Source organism: Oreochromis niloticus, unplaced genomic scaffold (assembly GCF_001858045.2).
Source record: "Oreochromis niloticus isolate F11D_XX unplaced genomic scaffold, O_niloticus_UMD_NMBU tig00007547_pilon, whole genome shotgun sequence".
In the NCBI taxonomy this organism is placed as follows: domain Eukaryota; kingdom Metazoa; phylum Chordata; class Actinopteri; order Cichliformes; family Cichlidae; genus Oreochromis; species Oreochromis niloticus.
The window spans coordinates 9296-17921 of record NW_020328639.1 but is presented as its reverse complement, the minus strand read 5'-3'; the positions used below and the strand labels follow the sequence as shown (position 1 = coordinate 17921).

At 41.2% G+C, this 8626-nt stretch overlaps 1 long non-coding RNA gene across 1 annotated transcript; it reads right to left on the bottom strand.

The window, feature by feature from the left end:
* Positions 1–1726: 1726 nt before the first annotated feature.
* LOC112845484 (uncharacterized) lies at positions 1727–2324 on the bottom strand. Its single transcript, XR_003218309.1, has 3 exons — positions 2307–2324; positions 2154–2197; positions 1727–1882 (listed from the first exon to the last, which is right to left on the bottom strand). It is a non-coding gene; the product is annotated as an uncharacterized LOC112845484 (long non-coding RNA).
* Between the last annotated feature and the right edge of the window lie 6302 nt (positions 2325–8626).

The window sequence follows — 8626 nt, the reverse complement described above, 5'->3', positions numbered from 1 at the left end:
TTATACATTTTACTGTGAGGGCTTGTAAAACTTCTGTATGATATTAATTCTACAACAGAAAACCACTCAGCATTTAAACCATCACGATGTATTAAATTTTCCAAAGATGCTGATAATTTGATAACAAGCAAAGTTATATATCCTGAAATGTACTCATTGATAGAAACTTTGAAAGGCACTGCAGAAAACAAAGTTAAGCAACACAGAAAAATGTGGAATGCCTTGAGTCTTCCTTATACGTGAGACTCAAGCTGACATCACTGTTGAAATCTTACCCAGTGCCTTCATGAGCGCGTGCCACGGAGCAGAAAAGAGCAGCTGTGCGCTCGTAGCTGAGATCCAGATCCTGAACCATGTCCCCGACCAGCAGGCTGCAGTCAGAGTGAGTCAACAGAACTGTCAACACCCGTGGAGCCTGGCCAACAAGACAGGATTAAATGAAATACAGTACAAGCTCAGGGCAGCACAGGCTTAAGCAGACAAAGAAGGAAATGGGGTAAATCCTCCAGCAGTCATTCTGTCTCCATTTTGGGCTAAAAACAAAAACACGTCATAACTACCTGTGGATGCTGGCTGAGCCTCTGAAGGTTGAGTGATATGTCATTAAGCAGGTAGTCAGAGTTCTCATTGATCAGTTCCTTGAGGGAAGCGTATCCCAGGCCTTGCTGATGTCCTACATGGAGCTCAGCGTCACCTGGCTGACCAGCAGCGTCTCCTCACCAGCTTTCTCCAGCACAGCATACAGCGAGGCCATCAACAAGGGACGGAAATTGCAGCCCAGCGCCTGAGCACAGCAGGCGATGCCCTCGAGTTGGATGCACAGCTGACAGATGTTGCTGTTGAGCTAATGGATCGTGGATGCAGATGTTGATGATGAAGGAATCACTTGGAGAGAGCTTGTATTTGAGTTGCTGGCATCACTGTTGCATATGGAGGGGAGTCTGGATGGACTGAGCAGCTACGCAAAGAGACAAAACACGTGCTAATGCACTGCTTTCTAACCACTTTTACACATGCACTGCAGCTCGGAAGTTTTCAAGATATTGTCCATGCACGTGAGAACGCAAATGTCTGACACACTTAGATCAGACATTAAACAGCCTTTAGCCTTCCTGCTCCTGAGTGAAAGCCTGTATTATATCTCACTGAGCTCATGTGGGGGTAGCACAGATTAGCCTTTCTCAAAGTCAAGAGTGGGGGCCAATTTAGGATCTTCACTCAAATTTAAAATACAAGGGAAACCGATGTATTTCCTTACATAAACAAAAACCACACAAGCGCTTATAAAATGCTCATCCTACCCAGTCATACGCAAAGTGTTAAAATCAACGTGTGATCCACCTGCCACTAAGAGATATTATTTCTCTTTGGTAGATGGAAAAAATGTAATCAAACTCACTGTCAGTAGCTACAACAGCACATTTGTTATAATATGATGAATCAAGCATTTAGATATTAAATAGTATTGAGGGAGACAGGATCAAATACAGTGGGGCAAAAAAGTATTTAGTCAGCCAATTGTGCAAGTTCTCCCACTTAAAAAGATGAGAGAGGCCTGTAATTTTCATCATAGGTATACCTCTAACTTGTCTGAGTTTTAAAGAATTGATTTGCAAATTATGGTGGAAAATAAGTATTTGGTCACCTGGTGTTAAAACACCAGGTAGGTCCCATCATGGTTGTCACAGATATTTGCTTCTTGGGCTTAGCCCTGCTCGTCCGCCATTGCCGCGTTTGAGTTTTGGACGAAATGCATTCTGGGATATTTAGCTGTACCAAGTCCACACAAGTCACCACCGATGCATGCTCGATAAAACGGGCGGCGCGAGAACACATCCGGGACTTTTTCGCATTCTCGGCTTGATGCTTACCCACAAAGTGGCTAGAGAGACAGAAAAAAGACAGAAAAGAAACAAAAAACACAACGCCAAAGAATGTCATTTGCACACTAGCATGGAGAATAAACGTAGACACAGTGCACCCAGTAATTTTTGAACTTACAACCAAGTTTCAAGAGCAGTACTGGTATTGTACCGGTACTGGCTGCTGTCTCATTGTTCAGAGAGCCTATCATTATGCAGAGAAAGGAATCTGTGTCTCTGGACCGAAATGACTGTACGTGTAGTGCTGTAGAAACAATACTGCCCACAAACCTTGATGTTTCTATATGTGGAAACCTTCAAGTATGCATATCCTCCTGTAAGGGTAAAGTAATGGGACATTTGCACTTTTTGCATGTAAGCCTGTCGGTCTTAACTGGAAGTTGCACTTGAGCTGTCTTGGCATCTTTCCCTTGTTTGACTCACCAGTTTTGCCCTGAGCTGAACCGCTGCCTCCTTCTCTGTTGTGGTACTCAGCGGTGACCAAGATGCTGTAACATGCAGATGTGATGACTACGACCCACTCACAGTGTGATCCTGGCTATCAGCTCCAGTCAATGCTGTGTAGGACACGTGATACTGGAGGACATGAGCATTGGGAGGTACCCAACTGATCACCATGCTGACGGCAGTCTCATCAGAAAGCGTGAGGCTGGTTGGGCCTCCACCAGAGCCTGCAGCAACATCATAGAAGAGATAAAGTACTACAGCTAACGACACTTAACACTCACTTTCTTTTTATAGGAGGAAATTATTTTGGCAGCAGAGCAAAGTGGTTTTTTTAGAAAATAAATGTAAAGTATAACAGAGAATTTGATACTTTGATTTGATACTTTAACCTCACTACATTTATTTCATAGCTTAGAGTTCTAGTTACTCAAAGATGAGAATTTAGATGTGAAATTTAACCTTTAAGTGACTAGTACTTTGAGAACTGCCATCAATTACACAATGAAGTTCATTGACGTACAGGTTATTGTATTAGTAATGCTATATTGTACACACAGATATGACTGCTGCTAATGTGACTTAGGTAAATGGTTTCAGGCTCTCCCCTCCTGAGTTTGAGAAATGTTCAGGATCAGAAAATGTGTGACTCACAGGTGCTGTAGCATACGGCCACAGCTTCACTCTGAGCTCCATCTCCATAGAGTGCAGACAGTGATATCTGATGCTCCTTAAGACACAGGACAACAGTTTATTGAGACATTGTATTTTTTACTTCATAATATGTACTCCAACAATCCAATAGTTCTTCCCCACCTGTCTCAGGTCGCCTCCACTTAGTGAGGTAAGAAACATCATCATCAGCTTTCCCAGCGCACCGTGATGTCACTGTCTGAGAAATTAGTTACCCTAAGGTCAGAAGGAGGAGGCACCTTCACTAGAAGAAAAGAATAATGTGTATGGGAATTTTTTAAAAATGAGAAAGCTACATTTTGACATCTTTCATTATTAATAACATTTACAGTACTGTGCAAAGTCGTGAGCCACACGCTGAAGTATTTCTTTGGACATTATCTGGTTTTTCCACTCCTTTTTAGTCCAGTTCTTGTACCTGACCATTTTCTGAGTAATGTTTTTGTGTTTGTTTGTTTGTGTAAACACTTGGCACTGACCATTGTTGGAGAATTAAAAAGCACCTAAGTCAAGGAATGTGTGTGCACATAACAGAAAACTTGGGGAACCAATTTTAAATCTTTAAGCATTTTGTTACTAGCGGCCTGTCACAAAAACACATTTTGTATAGTGTTTTGTTTTTTGTTTTTTTTTTTAAATCTTGTGAATAAAATGTATACAAATGTGTGTGATTAATCACAATGTGTTAGTGTGTAATCACCCTGAGACATGCATGCCTGTCTGCTAGCGTCAGATCTAAAGCCATTTCTGATTTGGAGATGCAGGCTGCAGATTCTGTCCAGATTATCCCAGCTCTCGTCACTAAGCATCCAGTCTTCACTTATCAAATGTGTAAAATTCAAGGCTGGTCCTTAAAAGCTCCCAACAAGGCAAAAACTGTGAATCTAACCAAAAGTGTATTTCCTGTTTCTCCCACATATTGGATTCCACAGTTCCTACAAGTGATCAAATATACACAGTTTTTAGATCTTGGAGTCCCTTTGCACAGTGATAGAAAAACATTACCATTGGAATAACTGCCCACCCACTTGTGGTGCTGGAAAAATTGCCCTGATCTCTGCGCTTAGGCTCAGAGAGAGGTGAGATTTTAGCCTTTACAAGGAGATCACCCAGGTTTTTGTTCCTCCTGAAGGCTGCAATTGCCTTGTGATCCTGAAGCATATGTGTGTCCTGAGTGAACCTTTGAAAGTTGCTCTTGATAACTCTGACCAATTTGCAGGTGGAGGGAGAATATGTGATCACCACTGGGATGAGGGGAGAAACATCAATTGGCTTGGTCTGCAAGAATGAATTGAAACATTTTCTTAAAAAGGACCAACCGTACCCCCTAGTGGAGAGAGCTGAGAATAAAATCTTGACAGCTTCCCCCACTCTGTTGAGTGCAGATCCTGTGAAATCTCAGTAATTGGGATTTAATTATCCTGCAAATGTGTGTTTGGGTGAAAACTTGTTCTGAACAGTAAGGCATGTGTATCTGTAGGTTTGAAAAAGACTTTAACATCTAATTTGTGGTCATTTGGGAAATTTGGGCCCTTAAATGTAGTTGTGTCTAAAAAATCAATTGAGGATTTATTAATGGTGGATTTCAGTTTGATGGAAGCATTATGGTCATTAAATTGTCATTATTAACATTAATATGAATTATCAGTGTAAATATGCTTTTGCGAATGTCTCCTGTTGTCAGATATCCTGTTTGGATCGTCCACTTTGACTCTTCACAACGTATGTTATATTCTGTTAAATATTTAACCTGTGAGTAAAGGAAACTGATACTCACACTGAGTAAAGCGCCAACAACAGTGATGTTGTTGCACCAGAGTCATGTCTAAAGTTCTGTTCAGTGTTTCTGGTTATTGGGAGCAGAGTGTTTCCCCTACTTAAAGCAACGTGATCAGCAAGTACAGAATCAAACAGGTTTTTAATCACTGTACTAAAGGCACAGATGGGGATTGAACCCATGAGCTTTGGCAGACGAGACCAATGCCTTGCCACTTGGCCACTATGCCACACGGGCTGAGCTTTGTCCATACCGTAACATCATATTCCTCTTGAATTGTTCAATTAAATGAATTGATGAACATGTTTGTCATCTTAGTTGGTTTGAGTGCTCAAAGTAGAGAATCACTGCATAAGAATCAGTCCATTCAAAAGCAACATTCTCCAATATTCCAAAAACCCAGAGAAAGATTGCCAAATGCGAACATCATTCCAAGGAAAGCATGAAAAAATGTTGCAAGCTTGTAAAGTGTTGCCACATTTATAGTGCATCTGGTCAACACCGGCATTATTCTGTTAGAATTACTATCACCCAGTTTCAGCCAAGCTTTAGCAGTGACATTTCACTCCACAATGCTCCACAAACCATCATGGTGGTGTTAAATCATAAACAGTATATAACGCTCTATTACTCAATAAGCAATGGTGTTTTGTAAAACTTGAGTGGACTGTTATTTTTATGCTTGTGTATAATTTCTGACATTATGCAGATGTACTCTTTATAAGGCTGTGGAAACCTGCAGTCAGGTGAAACTGAAGAAGTCACTTTGATGAGTGAAAAAGATGCCCAGAACAGACTTTCGGGAGAACATTGCTCCTGGACGGACTGTTGTTTCTTACAGCTAGTGTCTAGTACAGAAAGGGACTTTTTGTTTCCCTTGTCAGCTTGTATTAAAGGTATAGATGGGTATTGAATCCAAGATCTTCAGTTTACAACACTAACACCTTGCCACTTGGCCACCAGGCCACACTGTAGAACCCCAGCACCGCCATCAGGCCAAACTTTTATTGTAGAATAAATGTATCTTGGAAAGTTTGCATTCAAATCTTTTCAAGATTACTGACACCCTATTGGTTTTTGGTGATGACAGATTTAGTGAATCTTCAAAATCTTTCATCCAATTGTTTTCTAATTTTGGGTGCACGTCTGTGCCCTTTAGAATGAGTCATGTTGATTTTTGTGACCCTAGACATCCCTTTCACTCACCCTTCGTCTTTCCTTATCCAGGCTTGGGACCGGCCACGGCAGAGTTGAAGAAGGGTTTTCTTCTGCTTTATTTTTTGTGTGAGTCTTTATGTACTTGTTCTTTTTGTTTGTTTGTTTGTTTGTTTGTTTGTTTGTGGGGGGGGGTGTACATATTTGTGAAACAGAAAATAATGACATCGCTCAAATAATCAGAACATGGAACAGTTGTTGTCCAACAGTCAAGTTTCTTGTCTGCACAAGTGTACACATGGATGAGTGTGTGCATACTCATGCACGCACACACCCACACACATTTCTTGCACTGTGCACAGGTCATGCTCGTCTTACAATCATCATAGCACCACCACCCTCACCCTCCAAGCCTGGTTTCTTCCTGTTAAAGGGGTTTTCCCTTTCCACTATCACCAAGTGCTTGCTCAAAGAGCGTCATATGATTATTGTTGGGTTTTTGGGTTTGTTTGTTTTTTTAGTTACTGTAGGGTCTTTGCCTTACAACATAAAGCAGCTTGAGGTGATTGTTACTGTGATTTGGTGCTATAATATACATATACATTCTGTTTGTTTACATTGTACAGTGTGCCAACTTTTTGTAATTAGTAACATAGTTATTGCCCTTATTGAGCTATAATACAAAAACAACTAAAGCTTTAAAATAAGTGTCAGTGAGCTGAAAAAACAATATTTATACCCAAAACATAGTACAGCAGAATCTAGTATAACATGGAAACACCTACCTGAAACACAGACTTTATGTATTTTAAGTACTTGAGTAAATGTTCCCACTACTATCTGCACTCACTTCCGAAGATATTTAGACTAATGAGAGAACTCTGAGCTCCTCCGCTTCATGTGAGATTCACTTTCCACTGTTTCTTTTCTTTCTTTCTTTTTTAAATCCCTCTCCATTGCATTAATGTCTTGAAATACCAGGAAACCAAGCATCTGCATCTGGAGACTTTTGACTCAAAAGGCAATAAAAACCAAAACAAATGTAAAAAAAAAAAACCAATAACAAAAAAAATGAATACAGGAAAAATTACATTTTCACAAATGTCAAACATTTTTTAATTAAAATTCCTCTTTTTTTCCTACTAAAAAGTTGTAAAAATGAGTCCAAGGGCATGATGCCGTAGCAGAGGATGTACTTCCTGAGGCAGCTGAAGAAATTCAACCTGCCAACACGGATGATGATGCAGTTCTACACTGCAATCATCGACTCCATCCTCACCTCCTCCATCACCGTGTGGTACGCTGGAGCCACTATCAGGGACAAACAGAGACTTCAGCGTGTTGTGCGCTCTGCTGAGAAGGTGATTGGCTGCAAACTCCCATCTCTGCAGGACCTGTACACCTCCAGGACACTGGGGCGTGCAGCTCGGATCACAGCTGACCCTTCTCACCCTGGACACAGTCTGTTTGACCTGCTCCCCTCAGGCAGGAGGCTCCGGTCCATTCGCACCAGAACCTCTCGCCATAAGAACAGTTTCCATAGAAGCATAGATGCATCTGAACATGTGTAGAGAATGACCGTGCCCCCAAATTGCCAAATTGGTGTCTTAACACCAAGTTTGTTTTTTGTCTGTTTGGGAGCTGACACAGTCTCAATGGAGATGGGTTTTTGGGGGGAGCAGGAGGAGAGAAGCTGCAGAGAGGCGTGTAAGACTGCAACTCTCCTTCCTGGTCCCAACTCTGGATAGTCATATTTTTGGGGGTTTAATAAATTGGTCCATATTTCTAGAAATGAGAGCTGCTCCATCCAAAGTGGGATGGATGCCGTCTCTCCTAACAAGACCAGGTTTCCTCCAGAAGGTTTGCCAATTATCTATGAAGCCCACATCGTTTTTCGGATTCTAAACTGACCGCAGGTGTGAATGTGAGTGTGGATGATGTCTTTCTATGTTAACCCTGGACAGTTTAACTTGTACCCCTCACTTCATGGTAGCGCAATAAGTGGGAGAACACTATTCCGACACCCTATCTTAGATTAAGCTAATAGTATTGTGCGCTGTTATCAAAGGTTACCTGGATTATAGGTATATTCAAAACTTACATAGAAGAGATAAGAGTGCCGTATATGCTCACTTCTGACGATGATAATGATAAGGTGTTATCTCATCTGTACTTGAAAGTACTTCAAACACCACATGCACATGCAATCTTATCTGTGTGTCTAACGATCTATAAGTGAGCAAGACAGTGTTATAAATATTTTGAGTCATTTCTATGCCTTGAAAGTACTTACTCAGTACTTACTCAGCGCACACACAGATATATATTCAAATCAAACGGTCACGCCTTCGATTTCTTACCGCTACTTTTCGTACAGCATCCAGGAATGACGTAGACGTTTCTACTGCATCATTTGCATTTACATTCACTCTGTGGGCACATCTCCGCAAAATCTCATATAAACCATTTCTACAACCACCAAACACAACGAAAACAAGCCATGATAAAAGAGCAGTTACGTAAAGCACACAAGTCCACTAAACAACAAACTGAACCACAATTCATCAGACCTCATGTAACCGGATAAAGAAAGGCTGGTTATCTTCCAGAGCTATCACCGATTCCAAACACCAAGCTTCACCGCGCTCTGACTAAAATTCACTGAAAGAGCCGC